The sequence below is a fragment of the Heterocephalus glaber genome, unplaced genomic scaffold (genome assembly GCF_053883595.1).
Source record: "Heterocephalus glaber isolate CG9 unplaced genomic scaffold, H.glaber_assembly_v1.0 deba00001673, whole genome shotgun sequence".
Classification (NCBI taxonomy): domain Eukaryota; kingdom Metazoa; phylum Chordata; class Mammalia; order Rodentia; family Bathyergidae; genus Heterocephalus; species Heterocephalus glaber.
Window position 1 is genome coordinate 14,686,580 of NW_028258410.1, and position 16,368 is coordinate 14,702,947.

At 38.8% G+C, this 16,368-nt stretch overlaps 1 pseudogene; it reads right to left on the minus strand.

The window, feature by feature from the left end:
* Positions 1-16,368, minus strand: part of LOC101696555 (protein ITPRID2-like) — a 110,134-nt pseudogene that overhangs the window by 40,899 nt on the left and 52,867 nt on the right.

Sequence of the window (16,368 nt, forward strand, 5' to 3'; positions counted from 1 at the left end):
TAATGCAGCTTGTCTCTACTCTGTGTGTGTAATTCAACCCCCTCACTTCTTGACACTTTTCAGTCTCTAATATCTGATCATTTGCTTCAATCAATGGAAGACATAAAACTGCCATGAGAGTGGGTATCTCCTTGCTCTCAGGATCTGGATATCCATCCACAGTAATTATTTGTTTCATAAATCATTAAAAATAGTTCAGTTGCTAGGAAAAAATCTTATTATCACTGTGTCACCAATCTTGTACCAAAAGGAGATAGTCTGGCCCCATTGGTTTTAAGCTAAGATTAAAAAGAAGCCAGGATGTTTACCTTTCTAACTTTGAAAAGACCCAGTGGGGAGGAATCAAATCATACTGTGATTATCGAACATTTCAGGCACTGCAAACCACAGGCTTGCTGTGTTTTGAATACTCTATATTGGAAACTTATCAACACTTAACTAGTAGAAGTAGAGATTGACACACAATTACATTTAGACTGTGGTCATGATATGGAAAAGCAGAGATCCCAAGAGACTCTTCTTTGTAGTTTACATTTTATATACTTTTCCATATATTGCATTTTATCCTTTCCTCACAGTTTCCTGAATTAAGTAGTAACAACCCCATTACATAGATATACATTGAGATACATCAATCTCAAATGGCTGATAGAAGATCTCATAGTTACTTGTCAGAGGAGACTGGAGCAGCTGTCCCTAATTTTTTGTAATATTGAAGTATCACCTTAAGCTTGAAAGTCATATTAAGATTTTTGAAAATTTGATAAAACCTGCAGATATTCTGCTCAACCAACACTTGTCACGTAAGTAGAATTGAAAACAAAATCAGAAAAAGTGAATCCTTGAAGTCTATTAATTAGTCTTTTTGGTGTCTTTAGATCATAATTTAAAACTATTGACCATAAATAAATCATAGCTATTGACTTCCCTTCTTAAAGTCTCCCTGTTGTACATGATGGTCTTTGTTTGTCTGACTTTACTTTTCATTATGACAAGCTGCATGTCAGTATTTTGCTAAATGCATTTATTTTCATCTGCAAACTATACAACTCATGTCTTCTTTTTAAAATAAAAATTGCAATTATTCATTAATCCCAGTTATGTAGTCATGACTGATCTTTGGGCTCTCAATGATTTTAAGTTTCCAATGCATAGATGAGGAAGGAAAAAAAGAAGGAAAAAGGAAGTCTTCATTTGTTAACAGCAACTAAATATTATCGCTATTTACATTTCTTATAACATCACCCAATATTTTAAATTTTGTTTAACTTTTGATATTTCCCTTACAGATATTTCTGAGATTTAACTAAGGGTTTCTCATCTATAGTTATAAAAATGTCATTAGCTGGGGCTGTATGTTCCCTTTAATACATTTTCCATCATCTGTTCTGCTTCCAGGGCATACAGAGGAGCTAAAACCTTTTTGCTGGACTCTGCAGAATGACTTCTATGGCACCACGATTATGAAGTGCTGAGCTCTACACCAGGCTCTTCTGCCAAGCTCAGTAAGCCACAGTGGGGCCACTCTCCATCTCCTCTGAGGGGGTCAGGCTGCTTTGCTCCCTTTGGGTTACATTTCGTCATATAGGTATTAAAGTAGCCACCCAACATGACTCAGGGTGTCTAGAACAACAAATTTTTAATTCCTCGTTGTTCCCCCAAGAACTAGAACTAAGTCCACAATAAAGAAGAACAATGAGCCATCCCACCTCCATCTGTCAACAAGACTGCACTTGAAAAGGTTAGCTGGGTCTTTGGAAATAAATTTCTCATAAAATGTTTAATTTTCCATTCTTCTCTGTCCCCTCAACTTGTATGGTTGTGACTTTGCAGCGCTTCCCATCAAAGGATGGAATAGTATCCCACACCTCAAATCTGAGAAAATTCTCTTGCACTGGACACCAGAATGTAGTAGAAGTAACTTGGTGTCAATTCCCAACACTGCTTCTTCTACAGGTCTCCAAAACTTTTGTTTTGGTTAGAAACAGTCACATAACATATACATCGTAGCCTGCTGGGAATGACAAAGTGGAACAACTGGCACTGCAGATTTGTCTTAATCAAGACTCTAGACTTGTGAAAAGTCCTGGCAGAGCTCAGCAAATCCAAAGTACAGTTAACTGTGGGAAAAGTGAAGTTCCTCTGGACCAGCCATTGCCAGTGTTTGTAAGTGAAATGCTTGTTTGAGGCAGACTTTTGGAGCACTAGCTAATTGGGCCATCTTTCTTTTTACTGGAATAGATTTTCTCTTACAAGGTCTCCATGTGCTAATGCAGACAAATGCTGTTCAGTGAGACCCCCAACTGGTTTGGCAAAACAATCCAGATAGCTCTGAATATCACTGAGTTGATTCAAATTGTGACAATTTGATTATACACGAATTCTAAGGGGTGTGTGTGTGTGTGTTTAAATAGGGTTTGTCCAAGTTTCTAGTAACTATTTTATCCATATAATCCTTTATATATACTGTAAAAATAGTATATGCTAAATAATTTTGCTAATTACTTTTTCTTTTTTCCTTTATTTTTGAGATTTTCATATAATGTCATTTTTTATTACTTAAAAAATTTTCATTTTCACTTTAACCTCCTAAGTCCTATCTATTTGCCTAAGGTTGCTATACCTATTATTTTATTTTTAAAATATTACTTTTTATTTAGAAGATGAAACATCTGTCATGTCTTTGTAGAGATTAAATGAATAATAAATGAAAGCACCTTTTCCTTATCAGATGTCAGTGGTTAGTTAGGAGCTAATATTTATTGAGACCGTACTATGTGCTAGACACTGTGCTGCAAGTTTTAGATTCATTTTTCCATTTAAATCTTATAAAAATCAAATGGAGCAGGTCTTAATATTCCCTATTAGGAAAAAGTAAATGGCAGGTTATGATTCAAGTGTGTTTTATAGACAATAGCTCTGTGACTTTGGCTCATGGATTATTCAGTTGCTAAGAGATTAGAATAATCCCTATAGAGTTTGTATTTCAGAAAGACCCTTGGGCAACTTTGTGATGTGAACAGAGTAACAGCATTGTTTTTGGTTCCAAGGCACATGGTTCTGTAAACAATTAGAATTACTAGTAGAAGTTATTTCTTGATGAAGGGTGAAATTGTTTTTTTCCCCAGTATTGCTAGACTCTTAAAAAATTCAAATTTTCAGTAGTTCACAAAAGCAAGCATTTACTTTTCTCCCTTATAGTTTTTAAAGTTTGAAGAAACTGATTCATTTGCCTGGGCTGGACAAGCTAAGCTCTAGTCCATAGGTTAGCATGAGGCCTGCTCTTCCTGTCTTCTTTATTTAAGGCCCAGCAGCTACCCATGGCATGTTCTTTCCATGACAGATCATGGTGATGCAAGAGGAGAAGTCAAGCTTTGTAAATATGTTTCAATGCTGCTTGGGCGCCTTTAACTTGAATATTTCTATGATGAGAGCCAATTTCTTTGCCAAACCCAATGTGAAGCCATGAAAACATACCTTATTTATCACAACGGCATGGCAAAGGCACAAGAATATAAATCTATAACAGGAAAACATTAGAACCATGATGAAGCCTGCCCTAGGAGGCCCAGGAAACATTTTTGAAGATTCTCATGCCTCTCCAATAAAATTCTATTAACTTAACTGGGTAGAAATGTCTTGAAGGGTCTTATGGATTAGATCTGAAATGTCCCCTTAAAATTTCCCGTTTGGAGGCAGGGCCTAGTTAGAGGAGGTGGGTCACTGGTATTGTGAACTGAAAGGGTGTATGAATTCTTGTCCCTGACTTCTCCTTTCTCTATGTTTGCTGCCTGACTGCTCTGATGTGAGCAGCTTTCCTCCACCAGGCTCCTCTACCATAAGGTTTCTGCTTTAAGGCTGGCTGACCATGGATTGAACTCACCACAACTGTGAGCCAAAATAAACCTGTCCTTTTTAAGCTGTGAGTGGGGGCATTTTGTCCCAGTGATGGGAAATCTGACTAATAAAAAGTGCTATTTGCCAGTTCTCCTGAACATCTCCAGAGCTTGACACATTATTAATTCTTTAAAAACTACTGACAAGTAGCAAAACTTCCAACATACCATAAAATGACTTGCATAATGAGGAATAAATTTGGAGTCGAGACAGACAAAATGCTTTTAAGAACTTTTACCTACATTATCAATTATCTACACGGAGACACTACTATGATACAGTACTTGAAAGATTGGCTTATGGGGTCTGAATGGAATTTTAAAAATGGCTCTGTCATTTACTAGTTATGCTAGCTCTGGCAGGTATACTACCCTTGGCTTGACCCTTCTTCTCTAAAATGGAAAAAAACAATGATATTACTTTCCTTTTGTGGGCAGGAGAGTAGCACTCCAAAGACATCCATGTTTTAATCTCAGAAAACTGTGAGTAAATGTTATGCTGTAGAGCAAATTGTGCTTCACAGGTATAATTAAGCTTAGTAATCAATAACCTTAAATTAGTGTGATTTTCCTGGGTTATCTGGGAGGATCCAATCATAAGGCCTTAAAAACAGAGAGTTTATTGGAGATAGAGACGATTCCAAGCAAGAAAATGACTTGATGCTCTTCTGGTAGTTAAGAGCTTTGACAGGGCCTGCAGTGCACACAGGGGCTAGAAAGGAGCTTATAGTCCTTGAAGGACTCAGATGATAGCAAGAAGGGAATTAGGGACATCAGTGCTGTAACTACAAAGTACTAGATGCTGCAAACATCCTGAATATGCATGGAATTACTTTTTCTTTTTTCCCTAGATGATCCAGTCAGGAACAACATACTTAAAATCCTTTAGCCTAGTGAGACTGGTACAGAACTAGAGAAGAAGTGGATGTTGTTTCAGACTAAAGTTTGTGGCAGTTTGTTGAGGCAACAGTGAAAACCTGACACACCACTATAGTATTGTGGTGAGTAAAATGATGTAACAGACACACAGCTATCCACCCAAGTTAATTGTTTTATTGATGTCTATAAAACTTCTGGCCTTTTCTACCATGTTAAAACATCCAACCGAAAGGACAATTTCTCAAACTTTCCTGGCATAAAAATATCATTAGAAGAAGTGTTTTGGGTCTTAGGTAATTAGATATGGTACCTAGCCAGCAGCCCACTTTTTGTTTTTGTGTGCACAAAGCCTTCTGCTGCCTGGCTATCCTAGCAAACAAGTTGTTACAAATCCAACTGTCATAACTTCTCATTAAATTCCCCTGGTTACTGGCCATCAGTAAAAGTCTTTGTCTGCCTTGAAATGCAAATGTAAACATCATTCACCACCCGTCCAGGCAAGAGGAAAATGTGGTTATAGAATTTAGAAGAGTGGGCTACTTTGTTTTCTGCATCTTTCCTCCTCCATCTCCTTTCTCTTCTTACCTGACTTTTACAGTTTCTTTACTTTTTTGCCCCAGATATCTTTTATGGCATAAAGCTCATCCAGATAATGATATATGAAAGCTTTAAAAGATGCATTTGGAAAGTCTAGAGTCAGAGTAATCTGATCACAAGGAAAACAACATCAACAACATTGAGTCAGTGAAGGCATGTTTGAGAGCCAAGGATACCAGCAAACTAGCTTATTCTTGCCTTTCAACAAACAGGTGCGTTTCTTTTAAATGAGGCAGTAAGCATCACTTCCCTCTCAAGCAGATGGGTAATTATGGGGAAGAAATGGCAATCGATGGAGGCACGAGAAAGAAAACTGAGCTGCTGGTGTGCTGTCTATTCTGATCCAACATTTTGTAACCCTGATAAAGAAAATCCCACCACAATGTACATTTTAGCAGAAGAAAAACGTTCATTATTGTGGAGTAGAGCATCAGAGAGAGTGCGCCAGCCCACACCACTCCATGCTGAAAGGTGCGATGTGTTTAGCAAACAAGGATTTGGAAATTGCCTGCTTTTCCTAGTGGGACTTGAGCAAATCTCCTCTTCCTTGTTTAGCAAATTATAATTGTGTTGAGACTTCTATAGGACCAGGAGGAGATATCGAGTCATACTAACTAAACCTGTAGCAGCAGCAAGATCATAGTGGGGAAGGTCTACTAAGGGCTTTCATTTTCAATTACTCCTATTGCATTTCCACAGTTTGGGTTCTGGACAAATAATTACCATGGCAACCATTATCTTCAGTCATTTGTATTCTTTGCTCATTTCTGTTCCACTTTTGCAACACATTAGTATTTTCATGTTCAATTTATTTTTTCCCAGTCAGTTCTACTGTCACGCACTCAGCCATGCTTAGCATCTGCTAGCATCACATTGATAGAATTTTTTTAATGGTCTGGCATTTGGCTTTTGTTAACTATGAATTAAAATCCTCCAGCTCATAGCTCTGCTTTCATCGCCAAAGTTTCCTTCAGACTGATTGAAGATGGGCTGTCATGAGTTACCATCTCCCAACTCTTTGTACTTGAGACCTGGTGAACAGGGCTGGCTGGATCTGGACAACTTTCAAGGGTGAAATTGAGAGAAAAAAGGATGATTGCCTAACTATATTCCAGTAGCCCTTCCTATAATCAAAGTACCAGCCTATGGATCGTTGCTCTGTCTAGCCCTGTACCTGTCTATCACTTTCATATATAAAAGTACAACGTGCTGAGATTTGTCCCTTTAAAGGGCTTTAATATCAACTTTTCTGTACTTTCATGAAAAATAATTACAAATTCTTACAATCCTTTACTTCTCCAAAAAGTTACTGTGGTCTCTGGTACTATGATTAGAGCTTAGAAGAATAAATGCATGGCCCTTTTCTGCTGCATGAACTATAGCTCCTCTGTATGTATTCCTTCTGACAGACAGCAGCAAGGAAGTCAGTTCTATTTGTTACAAAAAGGGCTGTGCTATAGGGCTGGGGATTTAGCTCAGTGGTTTCACCACCTGATGCTCAAGCACAAGGACCTGAGTTCGATCCCTGGTACCAAAAAAACCAGGCCTGTGCTATAGACACATGGTGGTTTTCTAAGCTCCAGAATATCAAACACTATTATTATGTGCTAAATGCAATGCTCTGTACTTTACTGAATTTCATTGAAGCCTTGCCATCTTCATTTTACATAGGAGGGAAAAGGATATTTAGAAAGCCAAGGGCTCAGAAGCTAAGGCGAAGAGCTCATACTTGCACCTAAGCACTGAAGTACTATTGTGGTTGGTTACAAGCTGTAGCATATCTCAGAATCATCTGCAAAGAATGTTAAAACTTCAATGATCGGGATGCCTGTTGCACCTTTGATCTCCCACATATCATCCATTTCTGGTTTAGCAAGTTGAGGCAAGAAACTTTTCAGGATATGCTCATGCAGGTGGTCAAGGTTCCACATATTCAGAAGCCCTGCACCATCCTACAGGTGATTAAAAAGTTTAATTCAGTTTGAATGTAACAGGGTGACACATACTTTCTGAGTAAGAATCAAACATGTAGGGGCCGGGGATTTAGCTCAGTGGTTCTGCTGCTGCCTGCCTCGCAAGCACAAGGTCCTGAGTTCGATCCCCAGAACCAAAGAAAAAGGAATCAAACTTGTTGAGTGAAGTAGGGAGCCTTCATACCCTCCTAGAGAAACTCATCTCCACAGAGGTAACAGGATGTGGTCAGCGGAACCCAGTGTGCACATAATTTACAAGGAAAATGGCAATCGTGAGAAAGGAGTGGCGTCTCTCGGGTTTGTCTTCTGGCTCAGGCCCCAGTGGACTAATGTAGAGAAGAGGCTGATGCAAGGAAAATCTGTCAAGAGCTCACTGGGGCCCAAGACCTTGTTCTTTGGTGTCTTTCGTCATCAGAGAGAGGAAGGTCACTCCAACCCCCAGCCATGAGGCAATTCTGCAGTTTGAGAGTTTTAAAGTCCATTAAATTAGCAGAGCTTTGGTGCCTTGGCAGCAGTGGCCATCGGGAAGGCAGGCAATGCCCAGCAGGGGCAGCGACTGCCAGCAGAGGTCAAGACAGCTGCGCCAGTGGATGCTCGACAGATATGGTGGAAATACTGCCACTGCCTGCCTACAGGGAGACAGCATTGTCGAACAGACAGAAGCACCTGCTGCCTACCCGGACTAATTTATATGGCTCTGGGAAGAGATAAAGTTTATGAAAATGAATGAAAAATCGCTGAGACTGACTCACATGCTTTTTACATAGTTTTATTCAGTCAACAAATGCTTATTGACTATCTGTTATATTTCAGATACTATGCTTTTATGAAAAGAGATCAGTCATACAAATATGGACCTCTCTTTATGAAACTTACAGGGCAAATATTAATGAAATAATTAGAGTGTGTATTCTATATAGAAGACAGTATTGGTTATTAAAGGTCACGAATAGATAAAGAATTAGAGGTATAGCCGGTAGTCAAAAAAATTCTGGGTCGGAATGGCATATGTAGGAAGGGGACAAATATTTAGGCATAGGGTGAAGACTAGGCTCTTTGCTTAACCTCTGAAGAGATGCTGGAAAGAGGATGAACAGGATGGACAAGGATGGGTCTTTGAAGTGAAAAACAAAAGAACTGAGGTGGAATCAGTTTCTGGACATCAGAGAAGTGGTTCTCAAGATCTCATTAAATATGTGCGAAGAGTTTATAAAGTAGGCAGGAGCGACACGTTCAGCTCCCAGTTTATATCCTAACTGTAGATTGCTTACTCTTAACCCAGGGTCTCCTCAGTTCATCTTCCTCCACATAACCTCCCTACGTGACCTCAGCTGGGGTGACACACCTGTGTAAGCAGAGTTTACGCTAGCCATGTCGACAAGCCTGATCAAGGTTGCCCTGGTCCAACACCACGCAATGACCTTTCTCCACTTGTAGCTGCATTAAAGGAAAACGTAGCCTTGGGGGAAAGTACTAAAAAGACTGCAAGTATGCTTTTGAAATTCTAGGAATGGCTTTCCTTACTTCTTCCCTACCTGTCAGAACACATTTTTGCTGTGAGCTCACACACACACACACACACACACACACACACAGATATACAGTACACATCTACACTATACACATCTTTTTTTTAATGTGACAACCAGAAGGAAGAATGCTTTATTTTTTCCCTTAAATTCTTTTATTGGTACAGTTTAAGCCTACAGTACGTTTGCATTTATCATTGGGAACTTGTACCTGTACATAATGTATCTTGGTTCTTATTTTTCCCCATTCCCTGCTCTCCCTTCACCCCCTCCACCCTTCCTTGTTTACAAAGACGTTGTTTCCATTTTTTCTTTTCTCATACACACCTTAAAAGCCTCTGCCAGATCCCTTGCCTGTGTCTCTACCTCACAACTCACCTTGGCTTCAGTGCCAATTATTTATCTGACTCCCAAAGGCCTAACATTTGAAGTCAGCCCTTCCTCTGCATTCCACTTGGGAATATGTTACTGCCTAGGTCTCCAATCCCAAATCCTGGATTCTTCTTTCTTCCTCCCCACACCTGTCTGTCTAATGATTTCACTCTGTCTCTTTCTCTCCCTCTTCTTGCTGCCGGGCCAGGACAACAGCATCATTTCAGCTATGCAGCCATGTGCTAGGCCACCCCCTGCTGGCCTCCTTGCCTGGATGGTCTTCCTGCTCGCTGTCCTTTCCAGCTCCTAAACTCAAGCAAAATTACACTTCATGTGTGTGACCCTGACCCTCTGCCTCTCACTCTCGCTTGCTCTCCATGCCCATTTTCTTCTGTTATCTTCTTTTTGTCCGTAGGAAAAGTCTAACTCCTCCACGTGGATTGTAGGGCCTGAATGATTAAACTCCTCTTCTACTTCCAGATGGGAAAATAATTATTAAAGTAGAAATGTTCAAAAATCATTATTATTTAACTATGAATTTAATAAATATTACAGGAAGTTACTGTTACCTGGGGGGGGGGACGATACTTAGTCTGTCCAGGGCTTCCTTGAAGAATTGCTATTTAAGATGAGAGGACAGTGGAGTCGTTAGGGGGCTGGGGCTACAGGCGGGCAGAACTCCAGGCTTCAAGGGAAGAGTGTATTCACACTCAGCATTGTTTCCTAGGGTAATGGCGCTTTCTGGGTGTTGCAAGGCTCTGGTTCTTTCAGGAGAAAGGACATTCCAAGTGGAGACTCACACTGTAGAAAGTCTAGGAGGAACTCCAGCTCATGTCAAACACTCCCCTTGCTAATTGTCATCTGTCAGTGTTCATCACACAGACTTCACGCTTCAGAATCACCTGCGGAACGTTGAAATGACTGATTCCAGTACCAACTCCTACTAATGTGTACACGGAACCCAGTGGAATAAGCTTGCCCAAGAGCGGGCCTGGAGAATCAGCTCAGATTTTTTTAATTCAGAATTCTCAAAGGATTATGCAATTCGTGGACTGAATTTGAGAAAATTTGATGTATAATTTTAAGAAAGCTGCATAAATCTGTTGTGTGTGTGTGTGTGTGTGTGTAAAACCTCTGTTTTTTAAGAGGACATATATTTATTAACTTTTATTTTGCTAGGAGTTTTTGTGTCCATATTCCTTATGAATACTACTTTGTCACTTTCTTTTTTTGTACTGCATTTGTCTGGCTTTTGTATAAGGATAATATGACTTTTGTTAGACCAACTGGAAAGTATTATTGCATTTTTCAATTCTAAAATTTTCATATAGTTCTTCTTTATGGCCTCCATTTTTTGCTAAAATTTTCTATTTTTCATTTATTAAAACAGGTCCACAATTGGCTAAGAATGTTTAAATGATGGCTGCTTTAAATCTTTGTCAGACATACTAACATCTCTGTCATTCTGCATCGCCATGTGTTGATGCTTTTTCCATGGTACCTCTGATGTTCTTGGTCCCTGTATAACAAACTATTTCAGCTATATTGTTTATTTGGGGTATTGTATTACAGAGGTCTGGATGCTTCTTGGGCCTCTGTGTTACCCAGCTTTGTCTGACACTGTGCCAGCAGCAGCTGTTCTGATGTCACTGTGTCACCACCACAATGGGGAATGAGGGGCAGTTCCCCTTCACACCTACTGACATCTGAGAGGGGTAGGTCCTCTTGCCTACTGGGAGGAAATGAGAGTTTCTGTTCTCCACATTGATGTGTCCCTAGCTGGAAGAGGTAAGAGTGTCTCATAATCTGCCCCCCCCCCCGGCCTTCCCTGACTCCCTGGGTAGAGGAAGTATTGGCCTCCTTCTGCTAGGCTGTGGTGAGGAGAAGCTACTTCTCCATGCTAAGTAGAATCCCCACATGGCACCCGGGACAACAAGGGGAGGAAAGGTCCTTATCTCATCAGGATGACAGTTCTCACTCCCAGCTTGGCCATCTTGACGCCGTGCTGGTTGGGATGGAGGGAACTTGTCGAAGCCTGGACTGGTGGAGATCTGAGCTCCCCAGGCAGGTTTCCTTCCTGTGCATAGAGGTGGGGCCGCAGATTTCTTTATGATGTTTGGCTGCTGTAGACTGATTACTGTATGAACATTTTCTGCCTTTCTAGACTGTCCCTATCCAGGACTTCTTGTAAAAAAAAAAAAAGCAAGGTTTATCTGTTTGTTTTTCTTTTTGTACTACTGGCGATAGAACCCAGGGGACACTACCCTGACTACATCACAGCCCTTTTGATTTCTTATTCTGAGAGACAGTCACACTAAATTGCCCAAGCAGGATTGGAGCTTGCAATCCTCCTGCCTCAACGTCCCTCAGTGCTGTGATCACAGGTGTGCACCATTACCCAGTGTGTGTGTGTGTGTGTGTGTGTGTCTGTTTGTGAGCACATTGGGCTTTGTGGGTCATCAGCTTCTTTAGCTCTATGTTTGGGATATGTGAGAGAAAAGAGAAACCCAGCCTACTTATTACTCTGTTGCCCATCCCCAAACAATGGCCCAGGGTCTATCAACTGGTATACTTTCTCTCCACTGTTATTTTTGATATATAATCTCTAGCATTTTTAGTTTTGTCTAGAAAGAGAAATAGGAAAAAAAGCATGTTTACTCCGTCTTCCTGGAAGCAAGACTCAAAAGACCTTTAATATAACCAAATATTCATTTTAGGGGCAGGAAAAAAAAAGCTGAGGTTAACTATAGAAAGAAAAATAGAAGAACTCAAATAGCAACCTTAAGTATGAAAGAATATACATTTGTTTGAGTGCTTTTGTCTTTATTTTTCTAAAGAAAAGCAAACACACACTCTCAATATGTGCTTTAAATCCATTTTAGTCATATTTACACAAACTATTGCTCTAAAAGGACTGTGCTTTGGATTTTATTTTATGATACTACTTTTTAAAAATCATTTTGGTAGTTTCTGCATCATTTGGGAGTTTTCCTAGTTCTTCACAGGAAAGAGAGAGCATAAATGATGATTCAAAAAAGTGTGAATCTACAGGAATCTGTCATTAAATAGTCTCTATCCATGATGGTGAACTTTTCAGTGGCTTCAGTGATACAAACAGCCTGCTGCAGCACATGTGCCATGGTGGTTCACCACCACTGGTCTATATCCTTGTAAAAAGATGATATTTGTTTCTCCTGGCATATATCAGAAGAGCATCCAACATAATTACCTACAGACATTTGGACCCAAGGGAGTTAGAGTCAAGATCACTTGAAGCAGATCAATTGTTGGATTTCACCCGGATTTATTTGTCCACTGATTTTTAAAAACATCTTTGTGTTACATTGCAATGTCTATTTTCACTTTGTACCTTAAATATATTTTTGTTTCAGTAATAAAATCAGAAGTCATAGACAATGGCGAATTGGAGGTTAGTTTTTATCATATAAAGTGGAGAATGCCAGGTAGTGGATGGGCTTTTCGACCACACTCTTGACCTTATAACAACTGAAGGATAAATCACAAACAGTAACTAATTAATTGTATACACTCCAATACACTGTGTATACTCGTACTCTTCCATGTAGAAAGTATGGGTTTCCTATTATCGATACATATGGGAAAAGAGCTTTTGAAGTAGTTTGTGCTCTCCTTGAGAATTTAGGCCAAATACTACTCCCCACTTACAAATTTCCATGAGCTAACAGAGAAGTAGAGAGAAAAGCCAGTTGCAGAAAGAAGTTCTTACTATCTCATCTGCATATTCTCAATTACTAGATTAATGGAGGCTAAAAATTCTTTAGTGGGGTTGCATATAAGTTTCTAATTCATTGTAATCATTATAAAATGATGATTTTAAAAAATAATGGATGTTTGTATTTAGTTAACATATATTCCTAACAATTATTAGCTGACTTGAACTCAAAAGCATGATATAATCAATATAAAATATCAAAAGTATGTCATTTACATCATGTCTTTAAGAAATCCTAGGGCAGAGTGATTCTCAGAGGTGCAGGACATGATGAAATTATACTGCAGCAGTTACTTTTTCCCCTTCAAAAAACAGCTCTATTTTAATTACATAATTGATATATAATAAGAAGAAAATACTTAATTCATCAAATTAGGGCACGTGTATAGAATTGTAAGTCCAGATAATGGACATACCTACCATATCTAAAAATGAATCTGCACCTCTTCAGAATCCTTCTTTCACACTCTTCTTACCATGGTTTTTTTTTTTTTCAGGCAACCAAAGATTTACTTCCTATCATTATAGATCACTTTAGTGTTTGTATTCACTTTCTAACATTCACATTAATTTTTCATTGTATATTCTTGCTTATCTCACTTGGTTTTCTTGAAGTTGTTATTTAAAATGCATTTTGTGGTAAGTATTGTAGTATTGTAGTAATTATGGTAAGGTAGTCAGTCTTTTTTATTGCTGTGTAATATTCTATTGCATGGAAATACCAGTTTGTTTCCTATAAAATTCTTGATTTTGAGTGGGTTTGCAAGAGGATATTTCTCCACTCAAGACGCTGAGTGAGAATGTGGCCTGCTTAACACTGACTGCAGCATTTTGAGATGCTGATAGAGAAAACATAACTGGCATGTACCCATGTGTGCTCAACCCATAGAAACTATGTGAAAACGAATGGGTCCTGCTACAAAACATTAAATCTGTGATACTTTGTTATATTCAGACAAACAACTAATATACCATCTGTTTTAGTACATTTTGTGCTGAGTAGAAAAATTGCCTAAGACTTGGTAATGTATAAAAAACAGACATTTACTTTCTCACAGTTCTGGAGGCCAAGAAGTCCAGTCAAGATCAAGGCACCAGCAGGTACATTCCTGGCCTAATCAAGTCCTAAAGGGCCCCAAAAAACCCAGCAATAGTTGGATTTTTGAGCAAGTGCTGTCCATTGGGGTTAGGGTCTATGTCTTCCATATCTACCAGTCTCTACATAGCACAGTTGCCCTAAGACTCATTCTAAATCTGGTCCAAGACTGATCTCTAAACAGAGGCTATTTCTGTTTCTAAGTGATTTGTCTACAAAGCATGTCCAGTATTTACATTTTAGGAACACATCTAAATTGGCTTAAACCTGACTATCTTTCACAATAATAACCCATCTAATTCTGCAGGACTACATTTCATCATTTTCATCACTCCATTCAGTAGCTTCAATCCAGATGCCTTTGGGCTAATCCATCCAGATTATGACTAGGATTTGTCTAACTTTTAAGAGTTTAGCCCTCGTGAGTGGCTTACACCTGAACTTTCAGCACCCTAGGAGGCTGAAGCAAAAGGATTGCAAATTCAAGGCCAGTTTGAGGAACTTAGTGTCTTAAAGAGAATCTGTCTCAAAAATTGGAAAAAGGCTTGAGATGTAGCTCAATGTAAAGGCTACACAGTAAAGGATCTTGAAGTATACATAAAGTTGGAATGAATATTGGTTTTTGGGTCAGATACAATTTTCATCTATCTCTTGCTAAATGATCAGAGTTAAATTATTTAATCACCTTAGTTTTCATATTCATAAAACAGAAGATACTTTCTTCAAGATTATTGTGAAGTATAAATAAGACAGATAAACAAAGGCATTGTTTGAATGATAGCTCCATTGTTATCAAAAACAAATCAAATTGTTGGCTTTTATTGACTTATTTTTAGAATTAAACAAACTAGAGGGATTTTTTTAAGAGTCGCAATTCTTAAGAGAAAAATACAGCTTATTGTTCCAAATATATCTACTTTGCTATTGACTTGTATTTGTGGTATTCATTAAATTCTGGGAGGAGAAGTCATTCTAAACTAAAGAAAAAATCATTAGAGGCCTGGGAATATATCTTTTGCATACAGACCCAAGAAGCATCGTCCCATCAGCAGGTTCCCCTCATGCAGCTCACAGCATCAATGGCCAGAACAGATGACATTCAAGGGCAGACATATACTTAAATGTTCTCAGGCAAGCTGTGATCAAGAAGCAAAAAATAAAAATAAAAAAAGCCCAACTGTAGTGAAATGGTTTTTTTTGATAATTGATACAAATAAAACTAAGCTTTCAGTCAATACTGTAATTACGAGGGTAATGGACAGTGAAAAAAGAATATGGCTTGGTGAGCATGAATTCAAATTACATCTCATAGTATAACTCAGAGGTACATCTATTCAAACATCAGAGAAAATGAAGACAGAACACTCTACTGTATGTCTTTAAACTTATGAGCTAGAAATTCGACTTCTTTTTATCTATTTTTATCATTGCTACTTTTTATGTAAAAGGGCATTTGATTAAAAATTGTGTTATATTTTAATTTTTTTAAAGTCATATACAGTTTGGATTGTTCTTTGTAATAGTCAATTTAATAGAAAAAAGTTAAACACAAAGATTTGCAATGTTTCATTAACCTTTTTGCTGTGACACTCTCACTTTATTTCGTCAATTAACACTTCATTGCCGCTTTCAATTTTCCCCAGTTTTTTTTGTCTACTTCGAAATCCATAAGAAGCAATGCTATTTTAGGAAAGGGCTTTTCGTTTGCCTAATCCATGTCATATTTTTAGCACATAAAATATTCCTAGTAAGTAATGGTTGTTTAGGCTTTAAGATTCCTTTGATGGTGGTACACAATCCGCTGATGCTGGGAGAGATGAAAAGCAGAAACCTTTGTTAGTAGGGCTCCAAAGGAGAGAAGGAAGCCAGGACCACTCAGGGGCATGTGCGCAGTTGGAGCCCTGTAGCAGCAAGCTGGAGTGCCATGAGCAGCTTACTTACGGAAATTAGAGTGGTTAGCTCGATTTTGCAGGCTCCCTGAGGACTAGATAATCTGAGTAATTTGAATGGCTTTGGGGCATAAGGACTGTCCCTAGGTGTCTGATATGTGGCTTCAGAGCAATGAGGTCTGCTGCGGCATGGATGCAGAGTGTGAGCGCTCAAGAGAAATTTGTACAATGTGGACTTAAGCAGTTCAAGGAAGAGGATGGACCAGCTACTAGCCAGAGTCTCAAAACTCAAAAATCATATGTTTACCAGCTGACAGTTTGCTTCTGTATGCTGGTCATTGTGAAGAGCCATGCAGTCAACATGGGGTGCAAACACAGTGGTA